This window comes from Megascapheus bottae, chromosome 2 (genome assembly GCF_031878675.1).
Source record: "Megascapheus bottae isolate mThoBot1 chromosome 2, mThoBot2.hap1, whole genome shotgun sequence".
NCBI lineage: Eukaryota > Metazoa > Chordata > Mammalia > Rodentia > Geomyidae > Megascapheus > Megascapheus bottae.
Window position 1 is genome coordinate 83,123,910 of NC_143510.1, and position 26,661 is coordinate 83,150,570.

The 26,661-nt window shown below is 40.3% G+C and overlaps 1 long non-coding RNA gene across 1 annotated transcript in view; it reads left to right on the forward strand.

Annotated features, from left to right (window-relative positions):
* Positions 1-25,430, forward strand: part of LOC150067430 (uncharacterized) — a 107,710-nt gene extending 82,280 nt beyond the window's left edge. Inside the window, exons 2-3 of the long non-coding RNA XR_016539630.1 lie at positions 22,389-22,452; positions 25,347-25,430. This is a non-coding gene — a long non-coding RNA (uncharacterized LOC150067430). The remainder of the gene's footprint in view (positions 1-22,388; positions 22,453-25,346) is intronic.
* The last annotated feature ends 1,231 nt before the right edge of the window (positions 25,431-26,661 follow it).

A 26,661-nucleotide genomic window follows, 5' to 3' on the forward strand; every position in this document is an offset into this window, starting at 1 on the left:
GGCACTTACATTCCAATTGTATGAGTGAGTGGATATGGAAGACAAATAAATGATTTTGATCCCGAGTAAAGTAGGGAAGATAAATAGGACAATGAAGCAAAGAAGTACATGTGTATGTATAGGAGGCAGATGGCATGCAGTGTTTTTAGCTAAGATAACTAGGCAGATCGCTGAAGAACTAAGGGAGAAGAGTCAACAGAGTCCCCAAACTAGGAATGAGTGCAAAGGCCCTTAGACATAACACATTTGCTTTCCTTAACGTTTTGTTTTTGTATTTTTTGTTGGTTATAAGGCTTGAGGCTAGGGCCTGAGCTTTTCTGGTAATTCTTTACCACTTTGAGTTATAACTCTATCTCTCATTTTCAGATGATTAATTGGAGATAAAGTATCACAAACTTTCCTTCCCAGACTAACATTGAACTGTGAAGATGACAAGCGTGTATCACCAGTACCCAGCCAACATTTGATTTTTTTTAAGTATTGGATTCCTCACTCATCGATTAATATTTTGACAGCCTATAGTTTTATATTTTATAAATTTATATTTTGTTTTTTATGTGATACTTTTACATTATGTTTTTAATGTGAAACTCAGAAAGAATACACATAGGAGCCGAAGGAAACCCATAGCAGCAGCAATACAGGAATAGTATTGAAGAAGGTGAGACTAGAGACAAACAGAGGTACAGACAGCTCAGAGCTGAATCATGCAGGTCTGGATGACTAAGACTTAGAGATTTCACTGAAAAACTCTTGGGAAACTTAATGGAAGATGACACAGTGAATTGTTTTTGTTAAAGCACCACTGTTGCTATGTTGGAGAGATAGGAAGGCACGGGTAGAGCCAAAAGGCCAGTGAGAAAGCAGATGAAAGTCTCCAGTTGGAGAGAATATCTCACTTGGTAAGCCCCAATTTAAGCTTATTTTTCTCTCTAAGACATTTCAAGACACTACCTTACCCTCTCTGCAAGCAAATGACCAGTCTATTGGTGTTTCCCAAGCCCTTGGCACATGCCTCTCTTGGGAGCTCACCCCTGAAGGACACCTAAAAGAGGACTGTCTGCTCGGTCCGTCTAACTGGAAAGAGCCTGATAGTGGGGTGTCTAGGACACCTCTGGCTTAGCCAGAACCCAGCATAGTGCAGGAGCAATTACTAAGCTAAGAAGCTGCCTGCTGGAATCCTCCTCATCAAAGAATGCTTGGCTCCTTTCTGGGTGTCTGTGTGGATTTGGGTCCTCAAGGCTGAGAAAACCTGCCATCCCAAACATGCTCCCCTGCTTTTGCCTTGGGATGAGATAATGGGACCAAGACTCCAACTGAAAGCTCATTTTAGCTCTATTGTGTGTCTCAGTCAGGGAGGCTCGGTAGAGAAAAGGAAAGAAATGTGGATCACAGGGTGTATACACGGGTGAAGGCTAGATGTGCATTGGTTAAAACTAAGCTAAGAAATTGTAGCTTGAGAATCTATGGCTGAATGGATGGATGAGTCTTCTCTGCCTGCTTCTCTCCTCTACTCTCCTCTCCTCTCCCAGCCCAAATGTTCCCTCAAACCAGGGCTGATTTTGCTAAGTCTACATGTGGGCTGGAGATGTTTTTTGATTGCATTGTTTTCAAAAGCCTTTGCATGTTCAACTGCTTAATAACACAATTGAAGGCACATTAGGTGAATTAAATCAATAAGGGACTCTGGGCATGAATTAAACTTCAGAAATTTAGACTTAAATGATTCAGACTGTATCAAGGGACAAGTTGACCTGGGTTGAAATCCAAGCTCTGCCACTTGCTAGATGTGGGACTCTGAAATAGTCACTTAATCTTTGAGATCTTCTGTGTCCTTGTTCGTAGGAAGAGAATACCTGCCTACTATTCCAAAGACGAGAGAGACAAGAAATTGCCAATGACTTTGTGTGGGCAACTTTGTTTATTCTAATTGAGATCCACAAACATCTGTTGGACAAACATGTCTCCCATCTCTCCAGAGCATCTGATTTCTGGTGTAGCCACATCACAGTTTCCAGTAGACACACTATTTTATTTGTCAGTCCTGGGTTTGAGCTCAGGGCCTGAACACTGTCCTTAGACTTTCTCAAGGTTAGAGCTCTACCACTTGAGCCACAGCACCACTTCTGGCTTTTTTCTATATATGTAGTGTTGAGGAATCGAACCCGGTTCTTCATGCATGCTAGGCAAGCACTCTACCACTAGGCCAAACTCCTTGACTGACACAACATTTTTACTTTTCTTTTAACTGTTTGATTTACTGTGTTCATCTGGACTCAGGATCTGAGTCTGATAAGTATTATTACCACTATCAAACAGATCTTTCTTCTTCCATTTGTATTTATATCTTACATATTATTTATTGGCTTTTTGGTCTTTTGCTGCAGACCAATTTTACCACCTGGGTCATATTCTATGCCTCCCACTTTTGCCTGACTTTTTGTTTTCAGAAATTCTAAGCATGTAGTTTCAATCAGAGCTGCTTTGAATGCACAAAAGTTTGGCCAGTTTCTCTCCCTTTACCACAATCAAGGATGTCATAAAGTCTCAGAGCTCCTGGTGAAGCCATGAGGTTTTGAAAATGAAAATGTTATTGAGGATTCTTTGATCTTATTTCCTATGGTCAAGGAAGACTGACATCCTAGACAAAGTAGTGGGAGCTAATAGTATCTCCTGATGGGTGATTCATGAGTGACACTGAAGAGATGTTGGAGAATTGGTCCAGATAGTCCCATTAGTCAGCAAAAAATCCTTAAAATATGGATCCACCTGGACCACTAGAATATGAGCACCCTAAAGGGAGGGCTTTTTCACTGTGTCACCAACTTTTGATATGGAACATGTGATTAATATATGATGAACCTATAGATAATGTGATCTTGTATATACAGACATGCTATTGATCTGGTTCTTGGAACGACCTGCATACAAAATGCTTCCAGGTTTTCAAACTTTCATTTTAGAATAATAACAATATTAAAGAATAATAGCTAATAGGAACTGATCTCTTATTATAGGATAGGGACATTCTGCGTGCCTTCAATGATTAACTAAAATACCACAACCTTAGATGAAAAACAAGGAATCATACTATTAAGTGACTTGCCCAAGATTTCACATTTGAAGAATGTGCATCCAGTCACTTTGACATTAGAGCTCCTTAACCCAGAAACCCCTATGTCACTTATTTGCCTACATGCTTCTCCACCAAACACACTTTCTTTGCATCCATAAAATGATACATCCTAGGGATTTAATGGTCATATTAATTTGGATTTGCAGTAGTATAGTCAATAAAAACATTCTCTAAAATATCTTCAAGCTATTAAAAACCTTTTCCAGCCCTTTTCTTTCCCTTCTCAACCAATGGGGAAACCAACCCAGATACACTTTTAACTCATCCTTTTTCTGTGTCTGCTTTGTCTCTTCTCTTACATCCAACTTTGGGTGAGCTGAGTCTCTTACCATCATGTATCAATGTCATTCAACTAGTATTCACAGGAATAGATCCAGTTCATAAAATGTGTAGGAGACCTCCATGTTAGCATGGGGATTATTCAAATACATGCAGGAGTCCTAGCCAATACATGCATTGTCCTTACAGCATGCATTCATCTATTGGCCAGTTAAGCCTTGCAAATTCTCTCCTAACCTATTCCCAGATGGTTCTGAGCAGGCATCTTTCATTTCATTTGTGGATTGGTGTAACGAAGTGAAGCATGTCCTTGTTGACACTGTGGGGCAGATCCTGGTGGCATATCTTCTGAGAGTTCTGAGTTTGTCATGGGTACAGCAGCAATCCTCTGCTCTAAGTAAGATCTGTTCTACACTCCTCAAGAAGATCCCAAGGGTATATGTTCTTCTTTCAGATATATAGCAGGCATTCAGAGTGTCCTGAGGTGCCCTAATAGCAATTATCCATCTCTTCCACATACCAAGGGGGAGAAGTTACAAAGGACCAGGTCAGTTTCATTTCCGCAGTGATATTCTGAAATTACTCTCTGATTGAAAGTCATCTTTTTTCATACCAGCAAAAAATATGTAACATTAACTTAATCAATCCCAAATGAATCCAGAAAAATATTCTTGGAAACGGTACTTTTATACAAAATCATTTCAGCATTGCTAGAAAGTTTCAACCATTTGCTATAAACTAGTACTTTTTAAGTAGCAATCATGTGGTCTGGTTTTGGAACATCCAGTTCTTTCTTTTCTTTTCTTTAAAAAATAGAATTAAAATCCCTGACACTTGTTTTAAGACCTAAGCAAACCTTTAGTGCTTAGCAAGTTAAAGAACATGGCATGGTCATAAAGAAGATATATTTTGTTTTACTCCTTGAAGCCATTAAGAAGGGAAAAAAGACACAATACTGTCCGTAAGAAAACTGAAATGGCAGCTGCAACTTCTTCCCAGAAATCTCTTGAAGGAGACAAATAAGATCACTCCATTTTCTAGTGGATTCCAGGAATGTAATTTCTTTTCTACAACTTACTCTTCCCCTCCACCATCTAAAACAAGAGAGAGATCTAAACTCAACAGAACCTGTCTTGGTTAAGTAAGTTAAACCTGGAGAATTCTGTCCTTTTTCCACTTCTCATAGGAAAAAAAAAAACTTTTTTTCTAGAATTTAGATTCTATGACGATTCCAACCAAATAATGTAGGCCAAAGGGTTTTATTCCCATTTCAAAGAGGGAAAACAGGAGAAAATGGACATGTGTCTGGGAAAGATATAACCTAACTTTGGTTGTCGGCATATTCGTAGGCAGAAAGGCTGCCACATTGGAATCTCATGTCTTGAGCACTCGAACGTGATGTTAGTTACAAGAGGGATTCTTGGAAACATGAAGATGATAGTTTCCCAGTTCTAGTCTACCCTAGGAGAGTTCTTCAAGTAGATATCTAGCTCAAGTAGATATTATCATGCAATTTAGCAGCATGCTCTGGCAAGCCTGGCTTTCAGCTTCTCTAGATTTCTACTGTTTTAGGTGAAAAGAAAGGGTCGATAATGCATGGAAAATAATTCATACAGCCTATTTCCACACAACTTTCTTGGTGAGTTATTTTGTTTAAAGCCTAGCTGAATGCTTTGTACAAAAAGAATGCATAGCCAAGCCAGGTATTGGTGACTACAAAGGAGACTGAGATCTGGGTGGATAATAGTTAGTAGCCAGCCTGGGCAGGAAAGTCCATGGAGATAAAAATCTTACCTCCAACTAAAACGCCAGAAGTGAAGCTGTGGTTTAAGTAGTAGAGTAGACAAGCCAAGGGACAGTGCCCAGGCTTCTACAGATGAATCAGAACAAAATGTATATTTTTTGTTAAAGGAATTAACAGGCAGTGTATAACAAATGAACATTAGGAAGTTGAAACACATTGGGCTGCAGTGTGGTAAACAGTTGGAGGGGCTAGGCAAGTTGAGAGGACAAAAACAGTCATAGTACTCTATGTACACATGTGAAAATGAAATGAAGAAATTCAGAGGAAAGGAAAGGAAAATATCATGAAAATGACTCTGATCAAGATGTATTATAACCATAAATGATGATGTTAAAATATTAAATGCTAATGATGAAATGCCCTTGTACAACTAATTGGTGCTAATTTTTTAAAGACGAAAAATTTTTTAAAAAATAATTAACTAATTTGTTTGGTATTTATAGAGGCCATTCATGTAGCAACAGTATTTCAGTGCAATTTTGTTACTTCTAAAACAATTAAAAATGAGTAAACAGGAGAGGGACAGTATGCTCATTTGAACACATGACGTTGGTGAATGAGCATGTCTTTCTTTATAGCTAGCCAATTTACTGTTCAAAAGAGCAAAAGAAGCTTCATACCAGGAGATGAGGCAAAGGCACTTTTGCCTGTAATGGAATTCTGAAACTGAAGTTATCGCCCAGACCCTAATTACATTTCATAATGAATTCCAAACAAAGATGCCACATTGCCAATTGTGTATTTATAAAGGAAATGCCTCTGATGAACTGGTAGGTAAATTTTTGACCTCTTCATCCAGAACAAGGCTATAAAAGGGGATAGGTGGCACATCATATGTTGTCCTTTCTTTTCTAATCTGGTTATGTCTTCTAAGGAGACCACTGCGTAGTTGAGATGAAAGATCTGAACTCTTGTCTGAATCCAACATCACAAATCCTCAAAAATCTTCAGAAATCCAAAAGCCTCACTGAAGTCAGGAAAGGAGTATTTTAACGAGATTGGTCTGTATTTCCAGTGTGTGTTGGTCCAAAGCATGGCATTAAAAGTGATTCTGAAGGACTGCCAGTGGGTGAGGAGGAGGCAGTCAGGATGGGTTGGTTCTGAGAAATATCGAGTCAAGAAGCTCTAGGCGATCATGCTAGAAGAAAAAAGAGTGCAAAGCAACTACTCACTCCAAACAGGGTGGGGGGAAGATGTGGGTGGTTTGGAAAGCTGGGCCCTAGTGGCTCACAGGTGTAATCTAGCTACTCAAGAGGCTGTGAGATCTGACAATTTACAATTCAAAGCCAGTCTGTGAGACTCCTATCTCCAACTAAGTACCCAAAATCCAGAAGTGGAGCTATGGCTCAAATTGTAGAGTGCGTGGGAGTGCCAGCTTTGAGGGAAAGAAAAGGTTAAGGGACAGGCCCCTTAGATCAGACCCCACAAAAAGGGAAGAGGGGAAGGTTATAGCCACACAAGGGAGAAACCCAGTGCAGAACCTCTTCAGAATGTTCCCAAGACGATAGACTGTTCCAAGAGGACAAGTAAAAATCCTTTGAGATTCCATTAGATCTTCCTTTTTTAAAAAAAATATTTCAATTATTATTATAAAGGTGATATACAGAGTGGTTACAGTTAATATATTTCCTTTTGGACGATGTAACCCTTCCCTCACTCTCTTCCAAGTTTTCCCTCCCGTCCCTATCTACACATTGTACGTTCATAGCATCATAGTGTACAGTGAGTGTAACTGCTGCATTTGTTCACCCTGTCCTGCCATTTCTATGCCCCTTTTTCCCTCCCAAAGACAGATAAATAAACAAGACAAAAAGCAAAGAAAACAAGACAAAAGTAACAAAGGAAAAAAAAAACCTCTTGCTTTGATTTCCTGGAGTTCATTTTCATAAATATTATTTTATATGGTCAGATACACATAGTCGTTAAGCCTTTGTGCTCCTTTCCTAAGAATATGCTCCTTTGGTCTCCCTGTGTGTGAATGCCTAGAGTCCTGTTTAATATATTCTGTTTCCATGCGTTTTAGCTCTAGCTTCTACATATGAGGGAAAACTTGTAACATTCTTGTCAGGAAGTCGCCTTTGCAACTGATACCGTTCTTGAAGTCAGTGAAGCACAGCAGGTAATCAAGTGGAAAAGTTTGGCACAGAGGCAAACTGGACCCCATGTCTGTTTTTTATTACATCTGATCCTTTGGCTATAGACCTACATGTGTCTCTGGTCTAAGACTTAAGAAAGCTGAAGGAGATCCATGGTGGCTGAGTGGTCTAGCAGACTGATCATGAATGACATACATGAGATGTGACAGCATCTGGGGCCCTGATTAATGCGTACAGTTTCGTTTCTGCCTTCTAAGTAATCATGCAAATATCTTGTGTTAACTACTATAACCCAAATTAAAGAAGGGAGGCAATTCTAAAACTTGTACTTGCAGTTAAGCTTAGCAACTACACAGTTCCTATCAAACCAACTAAACAATATGACTTCAAGCCAAGTGGTCAACTGATCCCCAACAGCTTACTTAGCAGAGTTTGGCCAAGATCAACAGTTCAGGAAAACAGTTCAGACCACTATGGAAGCATGAGGTGAATGAAGAGTTGTTTTAAGCCTCCAAGTTTGTCCCACAATCAAAGCTGATACAAGTAGGTTTATAAAAATGATAGAATGAGTAGGTAACAGAGAAGAGATAGACGCTAAACTTCTCCACATGTGTCCAATGCAATGAAATCTGCAACATTTTATTTTCTGACCTATGCAAATATATTCTTGGTAAGGGAACATTAACCTCCAGCTCTTGCCACTCTTGGTGTTGAGGACTTCAGACTTAGACTAGAATCAACACCTTTATACCTCTCCAGTTCTCAGGGACTTAAACTCCACTGTCAGACTTTTTGGGTCTTTAGATGACAGATTTTTGCAGCTCCCATAACTGCATTCTACATGAGTCAATCCTTATATTAAATTTCACTAGACACACACACACACACACACACACACACACACACACACACACACACTTCTACTAGTCCTGTTTCTTGCTAGAAAACCCTCATACAGTCAGAAATGTCTATAGAAGCATTACTATCATCTTAGAACCACATCATTCTTCTAAACAGCTGCATAGAATCCCATAATTTAAGCATACTGTGATGTATTCAACCATTCTCTAGCTGGCGGTCATTTATGTAGCTTTGTGATGTTTAAAAGAAGCATCATTGTATAGACTTTATTGAAGACAACCACTGTTGATGTACTTTACATAAACATTTCCAGACATTTTCCAAATATATATATTTTCCCATGGTATATGTATATGTATGTATGTATGCATATATACAAATGGATGCAATACAGAAATGTATAATATATACATAAATATACATAAACAGTCCATTGGTATTACTTCTGCAGGGGGAAAGACTGATATCATTTTCAAAGATACTTTTTCCTGCTCTAGATAGGAGCTTGCAGTAAGGACAATGCCTACATGCATTACTTGCCTGCTAAAAGATGTTTTTTTAAAATATAAGTGAAAAATATTAAATAAGAAAATGAATCTCAGCCTCTGAAACACATCCCTGAAAGATACTAAGAGGTAATCCTGTGATTGGACTTTATCTGGCCCAGTGTCTGGGGGATAAATATTACAAAAGGCAAGCAACCAGAGTAGCATATGAAGAGGACATCCAGGGAGTTGGTCATCCATGTGAATAGCATGGTGACACGTCTTCTTTTGGTACATTTTAAAGACCTCCAATTTTTGCTTTCAACTTTGCCTCTTATGTAAGGAGAGTGGAATGTAATAAATGGAAACTTGTCTAGATTTTATCACAGAAAATTCCCTGAACGTAGCTACATCACTGCAAGACTTCTTAGAAAAAATTAAGGCCCCAAATCTGTGATTGCATCATGGTACAATGAGTATATTCTACAGCCAGATCAATTGGATGTCATGAGATTCTATCTGGAGTCTGCGAAAGTCCCGGAGCAGGTGTCACTAGCTCTGTTTTACTGAAGGACTCTGTCCCATCCCTGCTGACATTTCAATCTTCTGCCAAACCCCTCAGGACTTCTTTTCTAACTTGGTGCCTCTTATCTGCTCTTCAGATCCTCTGTCAGGACATTTTTTTTGTTCCTTTCACAGCTCCAGACTCATCTCCTTACTGTAGCCTTCCTCTGACCATCCGGGAACCCCTGAAGTTACTTGCTGTTACACAACTCTGATTTATTATATTTTTGGAGAGCACACACTTTGTCTAGAAATATTTAGTTGCATTTATTTGTTGATTATTTGCTTCCTTTTCCCAGTTGAATGTCCAAAAATATAGGATTTTGCGTTCACTAAGAAGTACCCAGCACCATTTCCGGCCCCTTTTAGATTCTCACAAACATCTGGATAAGACTTGCATAAGCCTCTTTCTGAGCATTGGGTGGAAGCAGTTCTCAACTAGGGTAGATGCATTAGAATTGCTTCACGGGCCTCTAGGGCCACCTTGCACAGATGTTTGTTTATTGCAGCTGCTGTGAGGCTGCTAGGCCTTAATATTACTAAAAGATGCTCAAGTGATTCTAGTGCACGCCCAAGGTTGGTGCTCCAGGATGCGATGATTTTTCTGTTCCTTCCTAGTACTTGTTGCAGTGCCCACAAGATGACTACTGTGGGGATAACAGTGGCCTAGGAGTGGAGTGGATAGGGATAAACTTGGCTTAGATTATCAGGGACTAAAGTGAGGTCAGCCAGGTGAACTTGAAACTGAGGTCTCCTGCTTGGTCAGCAGAGCTGAGGCTATAACCCATATTTTCTGATGAGAAAGCAGCACCCACTCTAAAACGTGGCATTGCCCAGTACTTAGGGGCTCACTCAGTCCATGGCATTTGGTAGAGACCCCACCAAACCCAGTGCACAGATGTCGACGGTCTTGAACTGGAATTGCATTCCAGTTCATGGATTGCATACATGGATACAAGCTTCTCATCGTAGTTCTTTGTTGTCCCCTTCTTTTCTTTTGTGTAATTCTCCTAGGTGTTCCCTTCATGATCTAAAGTATTTCCTCAGATTTGCTGAAGTTCTCCTTTTTTATTTTCTTTATGCTTTCCTTTCTTTCTTCCTTTATTTTTAAACTCAGAAACTTGGAGGATTCTCTGCATAGTATTGTGGGCAACCTATGTATAAGGGGGGAGAAAACCTCTAAACTTTCTTCATCCAACATCTCATCCCATGCTCATGCAAGTAGGCCACACACAATAGACTTCACCACAAACTCCAGATGATCCTCTGTCCTTCTCAAACTTGAGTACTAGGGTGTGAATTGGCACACAGACACTTGACCCTTCTCTACACTGTGGGAGTTGCAAAGTTTCTGGGAAAACAAGAGACCATCGAGGCATTTTGGAGAAGATGGATTATATGAATTTATGAAGTTGTGAGTCTCTAAACAAAACAAAAAAATCTCTTCTGTCAAGTAAACAATTGATTTATGAGGAGTGAGGTTTGCACGTGGTTTGGAAAACACCATGCTCTGGGGATGAAAAGAGAAGGAAATATGATTTTATTTGGAAGACCTTTAAGACTGTGGGCTCTCTAGTGCTGAGAAGAAAATGTGGGTGCAGAAAGGCTTGGGATGGGTGATGGAGCTGTTGTGGAGGGGAAGGGTAGTTTGGACAGGATGCAAGGTTTGGCCCTGGAGGCAGCAATTCATTGCTTGCAGCTGTGGGATGGTTTGGGGTCCATTTCTCTGGATTCCTGGAGGGTCTCCTTTGTTTCTGATGAGGTGATGAGGACACACAGGCTGGGTTGGGCTCTGCCCCCAGGACTTGGATGGGAAGATGGGAACTCATGTTTTGTGTCTGCATCTGTTGATGGGAAAGTCACCCAATCTGGCATGCTTCTCTGTGGTTTGTTCCAGAGAAAAGGCCAGGTGGGATGTGGCACCATCATGACAATGACCCCAGGGCACACACTGTCCTCTCACCCTCTGATTCAACATTCCCCATTCTCCAGTGGAAAACGAATGAGAAACACTCATTTGTGTGTTCTTCCCCGTGATCTCATTGCTGTCCACTTCACCCAGGACACCTGTGTTTGTTGAGCAAGACTAGACACAAAGAGAGAGAGAGAGAGAGAGAGGGGGGGGGAGAGAGAGAGAGAGAGGAAAGAAAGAGAGAACAGAGAAGAAAGAGAGAAGAGAGAAGAAAGAGAGAAGAGAGAAGAGAGAGAGAGAGAGAGAGGGAGAGAAGGAGGGGGAGGAAGGGAGGGAGGGAGGGCCGGAGGGAGGGAGGGAGGGGAATAATGAAGTAGAAGCTCTCCCTTGGGTAGAAGCAAGGGTGTGGGAAATGGAGTTGGGAGGGGTAAAGCAGAAATGGAGGACTGTAATGCAAAAACTAGCCTCCCTATGCTTTAGCCAACATGTGCATACTTATTTATCAGATTCCTTTTTGTATAGTTACTTTTCTCTCTCTCTCCTTTTAAAACTGTATTTCTTTGTCTTTTCCTTTTCGGTACTGGGCATTGAACCCAGGACATTGTACTTGCTAGGCAAGCGCTTTTGCCACTGAGCTACATCCCAGGCCCCCACCTTGTACAGTTACTTTTTGAAGCACACACACACATCTATATGTATTATGCACACATACACATATGTATATATGTGTATATACGCATATATGTGTGTGTGTGTATTCGAGTATATATGTATGTCCTTGATTTTCTCTTGTTTTGTTTTATTTCTATGTTTTTGTTGGCTAGTCCTGGGGTTTGAACTCAGGGCCTGTGTGCTGTCCCTCAGCCTCCTTCGAGCTCAAGGCTCGTGTTTTACCACTTGAACCATGGCATAACTTCTAGCTTTGTCTGAAGAGTTTATTGAAGATAAGATTTTCATGGACTTTCCTGCCTGGGCTGGTTTTGAACTGTGATTCTCAGATCGCAGCATCCTGAGTAGCTAGGATTGCAGGCGTGAGCCATCACTGCTCAGCCGCTGCTGCTGATTTTCCTCCTCCTCCTCCTCCTGCTCCTCTTACTCCTCCTCTTCCTGCTCCTCCTCCTCCTCCTCCTCCTCCTCTTCCTATCTACCTTCTGTGAGATTTCCTTGCATCTAGGCAGATAGATAATATGGCTATCTTCTCTGTCCTTTTGTGCAGACTTCTCTGGCACTAATGTGACTTGTGTACATCTTCAAGCCTTCCCAGAGGTACTAAGCTCTGCAGGTGAAGGTAGCATCTTGCTCATCTTTGACTCTGATGCACATAATCATGTTTGGTCAAGTGTAGTTGGGATGCAACATTTAGAGAAGAAAAGTGGATGAGTATTCAGATATTTATAAATATGGTAATTGTGATGATGACAGGGATAGTGTTTTCAGTTTTCCAGTTTGTTCTAGAAACTGAGAAACAGATTTCAAAGTGATATGGTAAAACCCAGAGCGTTTCCATGTTTCTTTCTTTCTTTAAACTATTTTTAAAATTAAAAGGTGATGTATGGAGGGGTTACAGTGACAAAGTTCAGGTAATGAGTAGTTTCTTTTTGAATAGAAATGGTGGAAACAAGGGTGAACTAATTCAACACTGATACCCACTAGATACTATCTTGAAAATGAACCATACACCTTATAGGGGAGGGGTGATCAGAAGGAAAAGATTAGGAGAAAACAAGGGAAGAGGCGAGACTCTTTGGAAAGAAATGTACTGTTCAATTTCATTATTCTCTCTCCCATTGTCGTCAAACCATGCCCTCAATATGTGCCATATACAGGAAGGTACTTAGCAGCACTGGCATGTTGACAATAATAATAATTATAATTAATATTAATGAGTTTTCCCATGAGTCATGACCTATTCTGAATATTTTGCCTATTTCACTTCATTTATTTTTATTCATTTATTATTATTCATGTAACCCCACAAAGGTGGTAGTGTTATGGAGATTCTAAAATGAAGAGAGTGAAACCCAAAGAATTGAAATAATTTTCCATAGGTCATACAAGTCAATTTGTGGGATGGAGTAGATATAGGATTCTTACATACAGTCCCCCTTTAAAACTGTATGCTTATCTCTGCCATGTTGCCTCTCCTATCTCATTGTTGATGCTACAGGAAGCAGATACTCATAAGAGGCAGTCCATATGGCCTCTTCTGTGTGGTAATTACTAGAGATGAGTTTCTCTCACTTGCCCTTCAGAACAGAGCAGCTGCTCCAAGCAGCCACCCCTGACCCTCTGCACATAATGGCAGACATTGCTCTTCAAAATGATACTAATCCTTTTCTTTTTCAAGGGACTTTACCTGAATCACTTTGTAATGTCTTCTTTCCTTCCTTCACTATTCTTTAAGTTGCTGAAAGATAAATACTTTCATCTCTCCATGTTGGACACTTTCTGCTATAAGAACTTGTTCTATGAGTTAATTAAGAATAAATTTACAGCCAGGTTCCAGTGGATCATGCCCATAATCCTAGTGACTCCAGTGATGTGATCTAAAGTATTCTGCTTTGAAGCCAGCTAAGATAGTAAAGTTCATAGGGTTCTATCTCAAGAATAACTAGCAAAAAGCCAGGCTATAAGTATGGTTCAAGTGGTCAAGTGCCAGTGATGCAAGCAAGCACATTAACACATAGCCTTGACTCCAGCACCAGCAACAAAATAAAGGAAAACAAATGCTACTTCCAATTCTCAAAAAGTCCTTCATTCATTCAATTAGTCATTCATTTTATCTACACTTTAATTAATTTTTTTCCAATGGATATTTGCCCCTGTTGTAGCAAGCCAATTGAAGTTTTGGATAATTCTGCCTGAGTCAAATCATTGATATAAACAAGTCTCTCATTCATGAACAAATCTCAATAATCCTTGAGCCCAGCTTCACACACCCTGGGGAAGCATACATGAATCTCCCAGGTGAACCAGTTACTCAAGGAACACTTTATAAGGATTGCTCAATGCCGCAACACTGTTCCTGGAGACAAACAGACACTGGTGCCTTACTAGAAACTTGATGAGGAGATAGCCTTGAACTTTTCTGATTGCTTAGGTGCTTTTATACAGAATCCAGTGCAACTACCAAGCCACCCCACGCCAAACCTGATCTATTTTATGTTCATCTTGATGAACTACTTATGCCCTTACTACTTGATGACCTACTTACTACCCTCTGGTGGATGAGAGAGAGAGAGAGAGAGAGAGAGAGAGAGAGAGAGAGAGAGAGAGAGAGAGAGAGAGAGAGAGAGAGAGAGAGAAATAGAGACTGAGAGAGACAGAGACTGAGAGAGACAGAGAGAAGAGATCAAACTTCTAATCCTGGAGAACATTCCTATAGTGTCAGTTTTTGTTTTATTTAGAGGAGGGATCATAAGATATTATTAAAACAACTCGAACATCTGGTTTAGGGATAAAGTCATTTTATTGTGTAACTGCCAAGCCACAGAGCCAAGCTTACCAAGAAAGCCTCCTTGTCTCCCAGCCTTCTATAAAGCTGAACACCCAACTATAATACTCCTTCCTTTCCTACACAAGTGCAGAACAAAGGATAGCAGAATGAGGTCTTCATGACTCCAGGGACATTCACCTGTTGGTTGTAAAATCAGAGCCATAAAGATTATTGGGCCTCCATTCCAAGTCTGTTTGTTTCTAGCTAGTTGCCCTTATTCAACCCTTCTGTGAAGACCATGATGTAAAGAAAAGCAATATCCAAAAGATGTGTCTATTGCATACATACCAATAAAAAAAATCTCCACCAGCATCACCACTGCCTTCTTCCCTATGAAGTTGGAGACCTGGTGTCCAGTTTAGAGAACATAACTAGAGTTAGTAAGAACCCTTAAATGACACTTGGAAAGGGGCATCAATGGGAAAGCCCTGACTGCAACCCAAGTATCATGACCTCCATTCTATGATCCTCCACTTCTCTCCTTCTATGCCCACTCTTCTCTCCTGTATGCAGGACTAGTGTATTTTCCCAGCTGCTTTGCAATTGCTAGATATAAAAGAAATACAAAAGGAAACAAGCCAAAATGCTAGAAAGTAACTCCCTGGGCCTGTGACTGTCAGTCACCTGTTCTCATTTGTCATTCCACCTTTCCCAGGCACTGGCAACAAGAAAGTTACAATGAACCTCATTTCCCCAAACCTAAGTTTTCAGACAAGGACACTAATACCACTAGTTACAGTATAGAAGAGTTGGAAAACAACCTGGAGATCTGCTTGGTTCAAGCTCCTGGTTTTGTGGGGACCCTGACTGGGGGTGAGAGAGGAGATAACCTACCAAAGTCTCCCAGTGTGACACCAGTGGCAAAGTTCTGGCTGGAACTTACCTCTCAGGACTTCAATTTCAAGACCTTTTACTTTCTGTCTTCTCTGGAGACTGTATCATTTTTGTCTTATCTGACTCAACCATCTCTCTCTATCCATTCATTATGCTAGAAAAGCCTAGAGGAAGGGAAAAGGGAAGGTTCACAGATCAGAAGTAAAGTAATTTTTGTGGTGGAGGTGTTAGATCAGTGAATTGAAGATTACCTGTAATGGCAGGAAATGTCTGAACCTAGCAATCAAACACAGATTCTGCATCCTTCTTCTTCACACCTGCAGCCTTTTTTATTTTTATAAGACTTCCTAGAATGTGGAGAAGTCATTTTGAGTCCCCAAGTCATCTTTTCACAAGCCAGGGATTTGAGAAAAGAAAATGACAAAAAGGAGAGGGAAGAAAATAGGATTTTTTTTCTTTTTTTTGGGGGGGGGGGCGGTCATGGGGACTTGAACTTGGCCTGGCTACTGTCCCTGAGCTCTTCAGCTCAAGGCTAACACCCTATCCTTGAGCCAAGCCCCACTTCCCATTTTCTAGAGGTTAACTGGAGGTAAGAGTCTCAGGTCTTTTTGTGCTGGGCTGGCTTTGAAGCTTGATCCTCAGATCTCAGCCTCCTGAGTAGCTAGGATTGTTTTTTTCTTCTTTTTGATATTTGTTATCTGCTCTTCCATTGGCTATCTACCTAATGCAAATACTGAGAATGATCTAATCTGTGCCAAATGGATGATGCTATTTTTTGCATCTGCCAGCAGCTTGCCAGAGGAAGTCAACTATAAACAGGTTTTGGTTTTTGTTTTTTTTTTTAGGCCAACAACCCAAGATGCCTCAGGATTGACTCAGCGGCTATTTGTCCAAGGTACATAGAGCAAGTTTGCTTAAGTCTGGGTCATTCTGATAAATTCTTGAAAACAGGGACCCCAGACAGCAAGGAAAGGACATCAAAGATCTCCTGGGGTTAGAACCTAGTGTTGGCAACTGTCCCGTGTCCTCACTTCACTTCAGCCCTGGGCCTGCACACAAAGGAAACACATAGGCAGAAACCCTCCCTTGGCCTTCTTTCGGACCATCTGCTTAGCTGTGGTCCCTGAAAGAAGAAGCTGAGCTGTTAGTTTTTTTTTTTTTAATGCTAGTTCTGGCATTTGAACTCAGGGCCTGGGTGCTGAGCTTTTGTACTCAAGACAAGTGCTCTACCACTTGAGCCACATGAGCAGCTGACTTTGAAAGCAATTGATTATCCAATCCAAACTTTACTGCATGGGCATAAATGAACAGGACTGTCCTGTGAGCTCATAGGAGGAAAAGGTAAGAGGGAAAAGCCTCTTGAGCACTCATATACCGGAAAAAATCTACGGAGCTGTAAGACCACTCATCATGGGTATTTCATCAGTCTGTAATACTGGAGATCTAGGATTAAAGAGCTTGTAAATTCTCACAAGATCCTGTGTGGTCTTGCCAGAATGCCATGACTTAGATACTGTTCTAACTGTGAAAACCTGCAGCTCTGAATCATCTCACTGTCTGCTCCCTGAAGTCCCAGGAAGAAGGTGGTGAGTGACTATGTTGCATCCTGTAGTTAAATGTCATGCCATCTTTGAAATTAGTGTGGGTACAGAGCAAGGCAGGGACTATTGAAATTAGTATAGGCCACAAATATAATTTCCTGGAGGAACTGACCTAAAAGATGAAGCCAGGTGTTAAATCTGAGTGATGCGCTGAGCCTGCAAGTAGCGAGGACTGGGTCTGGTGAACTTGTTGGGAGTGGGAAAGCAAGGGAAAGAACCTGATTTTTGCTATTTTTCCTTCACTCTATTACTAAGACTATGACAGTTTTTAAATCATAAATAGCTCTATTCTCTAGTCATATCATCTTTCCTTCATATTCTGGAGATATTACAATGTGAACAGAAAAAAAAAAAGAAAAGAAAGAACCTTGGAGCAGGAGTTGGTGGGACCCAATCCTGACTCTACTGTAGTTATTTCAGTGATGTTGGACTATTTGTCTTAGTTCTGGTCCTCAGCTTCTGCCACTACCTATAAACTGAGATGAAATGTATTTGTCTGTAATCGTGCTGAATTACTTGAGGGTTCAATGAAATCAGATGTGAAGTTATATTACTTTTCACCTTCTCCTCTCCTGTCCTTTCCTCCCCTCCCTTCACTTCTCCCCTATAGGTACCTTTCCCCTAGAATGGCCACCCCTGGTTTTGTGACTACTGACAACAGCTGTTCTAGGAGAGGCTTGGATACCCTGTAATCCCTCCAGACCACCACACTTTCCCATCCTAAGACACAAACAGTAAATGAAACAAAAGAGACAGGAACCAGTGAGAGGAGAGGAATGGAAGCTGGGGTGGCCTGTGTAAAGAAATTCGTTAGTGACTGGGTGACCAAGGGTGAGTTATTTAGGACCTTTTGGCACCATTTTAATTTGTTATATGGAAATAAGTCAGGGCCAAGATTCAGGAATACTAATTCTTAAAGATATTAAAATATTTTTGTTACAGTTGATATCATTATTATTGAAAGTCTCAATATTAAAATATTCCCGTTCTGTTTTCACTCAAGGATCCCTCATTCTTACCCTCTGAGCATCACATCCTTTGCTTGTCCAAGTATATCCAAACTTTTCCACAGCTCAGCAAAGATAATGTCCAGGACAGAATGAATTGGCCCTTGGAGGGACAAATTTGAGGGCTTGCTGAGATTTTGGCAAACTCTGCAAGCTGAGTTTTTGTGCCAAGCTTATTATTAAATATATTGATGATCATTTGAACATCATTTTCAAACTTCAATGTGGAAAATATCAATAAGCAAATAGTTCAGGGTGTACTTAATAGTTTTGCATATTCCTAGGCAAAAATGGATTTCTTTGTGATAGAAGGTGAAACTGGGTCGGCAGAAAGGAAAGGAGAGCCAAGATGCCAAGAAGGAGAAGGAGGAAGAAGGTATGGAGCTGGCTTCTCTCTAGTTCTATTACATACTTAGTCTGTGCCATCTTGGAGCCTGAAGAAAGCCAGAACGCAGGTCTTGTGAAAGGGTTTGGAGCTTTTTGAATGGAACACAAAGTGTTATTGTTGCGTAGTAACAGCCCTCACCTCGATTGCAAATTTACTCCATTCTGATCTCCCCTTCACCAGGCAGACAGACAGAAGTCTGAGCAATTCTCAAACTGTAGATTCCTATAACTGCTCCTGGAGAATGGTTCCCTTGTTTCCCTTCTCACATTTGCACTTTCTTGGCAAACTTGACCAAGAGGTATCAGAGTCACTCAGCAGCAACCCCTGCCCTCACCACACACACACACACACACACACACACACACACACACACACACACACACACACAACACTGATATGTTTAGAAGTTAATCAAATGACCCTTAAAAATGGGACTATTTAACTGACTCCTGGAAGCACCCACGTGGAAAATATTTTAAAACTATCAAAATACAAATTATGAGGGCTTTACCCTTCAGAATGAACTTTTCAGGATTTATGACTTTGACCTGTGCTTCCCTCATCACAAGAAAAAAAGTTGGTGAGGCAGGTTCACGATTTTTTAAACATTTTACCCCAGGAGGGACCGGAGTGGTAGAAAGATGGCTAGGGGCCACCCATGTTTTTTCAGTGATATTTCTTTGTCTTGTCCTTTGGTGTCCCTTTTCTTGCCAAGTGGGCCTGGGAAAGCCTCCCCGTCATCTCAGGTGGCGTGGTCTCTATGATTTGAAACTACCAACTATGGAGTTCAGACTCCATGGCTGTGAGTCACCGTGGATGGAAAGCTGGGGACTTGGAGCTCAGAGAGAAGAGGAACGTGCACTGTTTTCACTTGATTCCTCACCGCTCACTCCCATGGTAGGACTGAGCCCCAGGCTCCCTTGCTTTGAAGCTTCACTCTGGTTCCCAGACTGCCACTTGACTCTCACAGGTCATACGAGATTCCTTTCCACCTTACAAGGACACCCTGCCCTTTTCCATGCACTTCCTTTCTTTGAACTTTGAGGATGACTTTGAAAATTTGTCCAACTCAATGGCTTCACTTAAGGTAATGATCAAAATAACCCCAGTGTCCCATTTTGGGTTATTTCAGACTCTTTCTTCCCAACAGTTCCTTTCTCCTTTTTTGAAAGAAGGGTGCTTCCTGGTGTGTGACACTGCCTCTTAACAGACTCGGTCCAGCACATCACTGTCTCTTCCTTTCCTCCCTGGAATTGCTGAGTTCGAGGTACATACTGGCTGGCACCAGGCACGGGCTGGATCTCCTTTACCAGTTCCTGCTGTTGCTTTGATTCTTGCCACCTGACCTGACATCTGGTGAGATAACATCACTGAAATGGTCTTCATCCAATTCCTATCCACAAAGTCCGATTTTCCTTTCCTTCTCAGTGCTCTCACTCTTCTCCTGTCCCAGTGTCTAGGGCTCTGTGGACACCCCTTCTTAAAAAGTTCCCCCTTTACTCCAGTAGCATAGTTCTCCTCCTGAAACAACAGTTTTTCTTCTGGCTGCCTATATGGCTGGTCCTTGAATGAGACAGAAGGGCATCTAGTTCTCCTTCCTTGTCTTCCTTGTCCTCCCTTCTACTTCTCTCCCCCGCACCCCGCCTCACCTCCTGTCTTCTACACCTCTGTAAAAGTGATTCTGAAGCTTCTCCTTCACATTCCTCTTTACTTATGGATTCCAGGTCGGTAATCTGCTTCATGTATTTTTCCTCTTCTGTGTACCACTGACATCTCTCTCCACCCAGTTTTCCATACCCAATCATATGAATGACTTTTGTTGAAACATACTTGGCTTTTTGACCTCCTTTTTTTCATAAATGGCATGGACATTCCCTTTGTCTTGCAAATTCAAATTATGTGTTTATACTACTTCATTTTATTTTTTTTCATATTTAAAAATGAAGTAGTTGTACAAACAGGTCTCAAAACAGATCAGGTTTTTCTGTCTTTCCTTTATTCCTTTCTCTCTTTCTTTCTTCCTCCATTTCCCTCCTCTCTCTCTCTCTCTCTCTCTCTCTCTCTCTCTCTCTCTCTCTCTCTCTCTCTCTCTGTCTCTCTCTCTGTCTGTCTGTCTCTGTCTCTTTCTTTTGCATTCTTTTTCTTTTCATACCCATACAGGCTTGAACTCAGTGCCAGGGCACATTTCCTTAGTTTTATTTATTTATTTTTGCATAAGACTGGTGCTCTCCTATGTGTGCAACACCTCCACTTACAGCTTTTTGGTGATAAGTATCCCATGGACTTTACTGCCCTGTCTGGCTTTGAATTATGATCCATAGATCTTAGATTCCTAAGTAAGAGATTCCTAACTCTTATATGACCTCTTTGTTAGCTTAATATTGCATATTTTGAAAGTTTTCTCCTTCTACTTTTATCCTGTTAAACTTTTAAAGGGAGAGAATATATCATAAGGTTTCTTAGAAACTTACATAAGCTCCTGGGGAAATATCTTCTGCCTTGAAGACACCTTTATTGATGTGGCAGGTGTTGAGTAAATCAATCATTACATTTTCAGAATGCTTGTAGTCTGTTTCTTATGTTTTAGAAAAGCTTTGATTCTATTTATTTTTTTTGTTTTTGTTAATGACTTGAAAAAAATCTCGTTACTAGTCATTCTCATGACAAACGTATTTCTACTCAAAGATAACTACTTACACTAATATTTTTGAGAGTGGTTATGATTTACTATTTAAGTGATTTAATGAAAATAGAAAGTAAATGTCTAATTGCTATGCCAAAAATGCTGTTTGGTCATGTGTTATGGAATTAGCATTTCTTATTAAAAGAAAGTATGAAATCTTTGTGTGTTATAACAAAAGTACCCAGCAGAAAATCTTTTTTTTTTTTTGCTACTACTCAACTCCCAATTCTGTTCCTTTTCATTTTACCTATACATTGATTTGGAAAGATAAAGAACAAAAGGAAATGTACTTGATGATAGAATTTTATGGGTGTTGCTTTTTTCTTTCATTCTTTCTTTCCTTTTTTTTTTTGCTGGTCCTGGGGCTTGAACTCAGAGCCTGAGTAGCTAGGATTACAGATGTAAGCCACCAGCACTTGGAAAGTCTTTGCATTTGTTAGTGACTCCATACATACAGAAGAAAAGCATTTGAAAATCAATCCATTACTCTGATTTTCTATGTCTATTTTTTTAAAAAGAAAGTACTACCAATAACTAAGCAGATAAATGCTCAGTACTCAATGGTAGATCATTTTTCTAGGATGCAAAAGGCCCTAGGTTCAATCCCAGCACTACCAAAATAAACAGAAGATGGTTGTTATCAAATTTGAAGTATTAATGAACAATCCGTGAAAACTGATTGTTACAGGTAGTTGGTTTACACCGTGGGACTTCTGGAGACTTTTCTTGGCCCTTCAACTCAGGCACGATCTGAGAACATGTATCGACAGAACACACCTGTATCCAGAGGATGCATGGACTGACCCTAACCACATAAAACTTTGCCAAGTAACTAGTTGCTGACAAAATGTAGTCTTGGTTAAATTGGGCAAGCATGGTTGCCATTTGTAAATCTTGTAAAGCATTTTTATGGTAGGTGTGAATGTAATGTGTGTTTGTTAATTTCTATACACATTTGTATGTATTTTACACACATTGAAGAATGGAAACAAACATGCATGAAGACTCCTGGAACCATTTCTGTGCCACAGGCAAATTTCTCTTCTTCCAAAATTTTATTCTGAAGGAAGTTTAAGGAAATTCAAAACAGTAGAATCGGGTGAAGAAAAATACTCTTCTAATTTGGCATGTGCAGTTTGAGTTGGGTCAAGAAAAAAATTGCCCTTTCCATCTAATTACACTTTACTTTTGAGAGGCCATTTGTAATCACAATTTTAAAAATTTATCCTATTTTTTTAACAGATTCAAGAGGTTGTCCATAGCTGAATCTCATGGACATACAGCCCTCTCGAACACATAACAAAAGGTCTGTGATGATATTGCCAGTTCTGTTTTCATGAAATCTTGTTTGGTGTAAACTGGAGAAGGCATCTTGTCCAGTTAACATGCTTTTTTGTTGTGGTGGTTGTTGTATTTTGTTATTTCCTTGTGTCTTATCTTTGTCAAGATTAATGCTTCTCAGAATGGCAGTTCCTCAAAAGACTAAACATAGAACTCCCCTATGACCCGGCAATTCCACTCCTTGGCATTTACCCAGTTGTCCAGAAACAAGGACAGACTAAATCCACTAGCACAATGATGTTCACTGAAGCACTATTTACCATAGCAAAGATATGGAACTAACCCAGATGCCCCTCAGTTGATGAGTGGATCAACAAGATGTGGTACCTATACGCAATGGAATTCTATGCTGCTGTCAGAAAGAACGACATTGCCCCATTTGTAAGGAAATGGAAAGACTTAGAAAAAATCATATTAAGTGAGGTAAGCCAGACTCAAAGGAACACAGGATCAATGGTTTCCCTCATTTGTCATAATCAGTAGAAACCTTGGGCTCTCCTAGCAGAGATTTACAATAGAACAACACCTAGATACCTAAGGCCATATAGTATGAAATGAAAGGGTATATAAACAAAAGCCATATAATGAGTGATTGTTGTCCTTAATGTACTATGTTATATCTCTCATCTCTTTTGCTGTCCCTTGGTTATCTCATATTGTTACAGTATTTCACCTTGTTATCTGATATATTGGATATATGCATATTTGGTTATTTGAAATTGGATAGGGAAGGAGGGAAAGCAAGATGAGGTGCAGGGGTGGGGGAAAGGGAAATGGGGACCAAGACATGAGAAAGAGTATCAATGTATGTGAAGTAATGCACCTTCTATCTGGTGAATATAATGTAACCCTTCTAATAATTACAGTAAAAAATACATGGGAAAAAAAGATTAATGCTTCTATTGGGGGGAAGGAAAGAATGACTCCCCCTAGTGGCTGGTTGGTGCATAATTTTTGTTATTGTTATGCAAAGGACCCAAAGGAGTATATGCATATAGAAAATATTTATTGGTTGGTAAAGATCTTCTCCCACTCTGTAGGCTTCCTGATTAGTTTACTAGCTATGTCCTTTGCCATACAAAAAAAGCTCTGCAGTTTAATGCAGTCCCACTTATCCAGCCTTTCTCTGATTTGTTGTGATTCTTGGTCCTTATTAAGGAAGTTTTGACCTGTGCCAAGGAGGCCTAGTGTATCTCCTATTCCTTCCTGTAAAGTTTTCAGTGTGTCAGCTTTTACCTCCAGGTCTTTGATCCATTTGGAGTTAATTCTAGTGCAAGGTGACAAAGAAGGATCCAGCTTTAGTTTTCTGCAGGTGCTTAACCAGTTCTGCCAGCACAACTTGTTGAAGAGGCTGTCTTTCTTCCATTCTATTTTTTTGGCTCCCTTGTCAAAGATTAGGTGGCCATAGGTCTGTGGTTTAATATCTGGGTCCTCACTTCTATTCCATTGGTCTTCAGGCCTGTTCTTGTGCCAGTACCAAGATGTTTTGAGAATTATAGCTCTGTAATAGAGTCTAAAGTTTGGTATTGAAATTCCTCCAGCGCTGTTCTTTCTGCTAAGAAGTGTTTTTGCTATACGGGGTCTTTTATTATTCCATATGAAATTTTGGATTACCTCTTCTATTTCTTTAAAGAATGACATTGGTATGTTGATGGGTATTGCATTGAATTTGTAGATAGCTCTTGGCAAGATTGTCATTTTCACAACGGACAAAGGCTTCATATCTAAAATATATCAACAACTCAAAAAATTGAATCACTCCAAAACTAACCTCCAAAGTAACAACCATCCCATTAAAAAATGGGCCAAAGACTTAAAGAGAGTCTTCTCTGAAGAAGAAACAAAAATGGCCTATAGACACATGAAGAAATGCTCAACATCTCTGGTCATAAAAGAAATGCAAATCAAAACAACTCTAAGATTCCACCTCACTCCAGCTAGAATGGCCAGGATCAGGAAAACGAATGACAACAGATGCTGGAGGGGATGTGGCCAGGAGGGATCACTACTACACTGTTGGTGGGAGTGCAAACTCGTTCAACCACTATGGAAAGCAGTGTGGCAGTGCCTCAAAAGGCTAAACATAGAACTCCCCTATGACCCAGCAATTCCACTACTTGGCATTTACCCAACCATCCAGAAACAAGGACATACTAAACCCACTAGCACAACAATGCTCATTGCAGCACTATTCACCATAGCAAAGATATGGAACCAACCTAGATGTCCCTCAGTTGATGAGTGGATCAACAAGTTGTGGTATTTGTACACAATGGAATTCTATGCTGCTGTCAGAAAGAATGACATCGCCCCATTTGTTAGGAAATGGAAAGACTTAGAAAAAATCATATTAAGTGAAGTAAGCCAGACTCAAAGGAACTTAGGCTCAATGATTTCCCTCATTTGTCATAATCAGTAGAAACTTTGGGCTCTACTAGCAGAGATCTGCAATAGAGCAAAATCTTGATACATAAGGACATATAATGTGAAGCTAATTGAAAGGACCTCCAGGATACTGAAACAAAAGCCATATAATGAGTGATTGTTGTCCTTAATGTACTATGTTGTCTCTCATCTCCTTTGCTGTCCCTTGGTTATCTCATATTGGTATAGTATCTCACTTTGTTATCTGATATATTGAATTTATTTGTATTTGGATATTTGAAATTTGATAGGGAAGGGGGGAAAACCAAGACGGGTGGGGGATGTGTGGGGGGAGGGAAACGGGTACCAAGACATGTGAAAGGGTATCAATGTATGTGAATTAATGCACCTTCTATCTGGCAAATATCATGTAACCCTTTTACTAATTACAATAAAAAAAGGAAAATATTTATTGGATTCTTCTTATGTGCTCAGGAAAGTGCTAAGCAACTAAACCTGGAAAAATGCAAAGTCTTGCTCTGCATCTCCCTCCAACCCTCTCATCTCTTTACAAGGCACCACTTAATCCCTGTGCTTCATTTTCTCCATAATGAGGTAAGTAGTATGTGCACTGCTTATTTTGGGGGTATATTATCAGAGAGTCACACAGTAGGAAAACAGATGGAGCAATCATATGTCATAACTTGGAGAAGATCACTCCACAGCGTAAGCTAATTTAATGTCCGCCTATACCTTTAAGATAAAATCTAACATCTTTTAATGAGTGGAAACACCTAGTTTCCTTACTTTGCACTTGTTCTCAGAGAGTACATCACACCTCTTTACTGTTCACAACCATACTTGTAAATTACTAGGTGTTATGTTACCAAGATGATCTAGCTGGACCATTTATTAGAAGATGCCTCAGTATAGGTATGTTTCGATATGTACCATTGGGATGAGTTTCAGAAGCAACACGAATCATTCAGTCTTTGTTGGAGACCATTGCTTTCAGCCTCCTGAGGAAGTAAGATTATAAGATGGCACCTGGCAGCTCGCTTAATGAGTCAGTACTTGCTGACCAGGAAGTTTCTTTGCATTTGTTGATTTGTTTTTTCCGTGCTTGTGAATAGAGCGGATCGCTAGATTTCTTCCAGGTTTGTTTGCTGCTTTGCAGATGACCTTTACTGTGATTGGCTGCTTAAAGATATAAATAGTGTGGGGTTTCTGGGGAAGGGGAGAAGGGAGAAAAGACGGAGAAGGGAGAGGAGACAGGAGAGAAGCAGAGAAGAAAGAAGAAATAAACGACCTCTGCTTGCAGCGATTTGAGTCTGTGATCATTCCCAGTATGCCGCCTACCAAGTGACGTGTCGTTGCCATGGGCAGCGACAAGTCTTGAGCCTAAGAACCAAAGTTTGCTTGTCAGTATTCTGGGACCCAAAGTGAACTAGGGAGTTGGGATTCTCACCATTTGGAATGTATCCATTCAACAAAACTTCTTGTTTTACATAGAGCACCTTGTCTTTCCTAGTGCAGACAAACCCTTGCTAATACATTCTCTCCAAAGAGTAAGTCTTCACAACCCTACTATTCAAGCAGCCTATCAGCCCTTACTGTGCCTGTTTCAACCACATTCTCAAGTTTCACAGGTACCTCTTGCTGGCAATTCCTGAGCCTTTCAGAAGTTTTCTTCAGTATAAATCCAGTTGTTTCTGTGTTTCCCCGCTGACAAGTTAAATTTCAACCCTCACGGGTTTGCTAATCTGCTCACCACTCAGCCATCTGCTTTCCATCTTCCAAAATGTTGTTG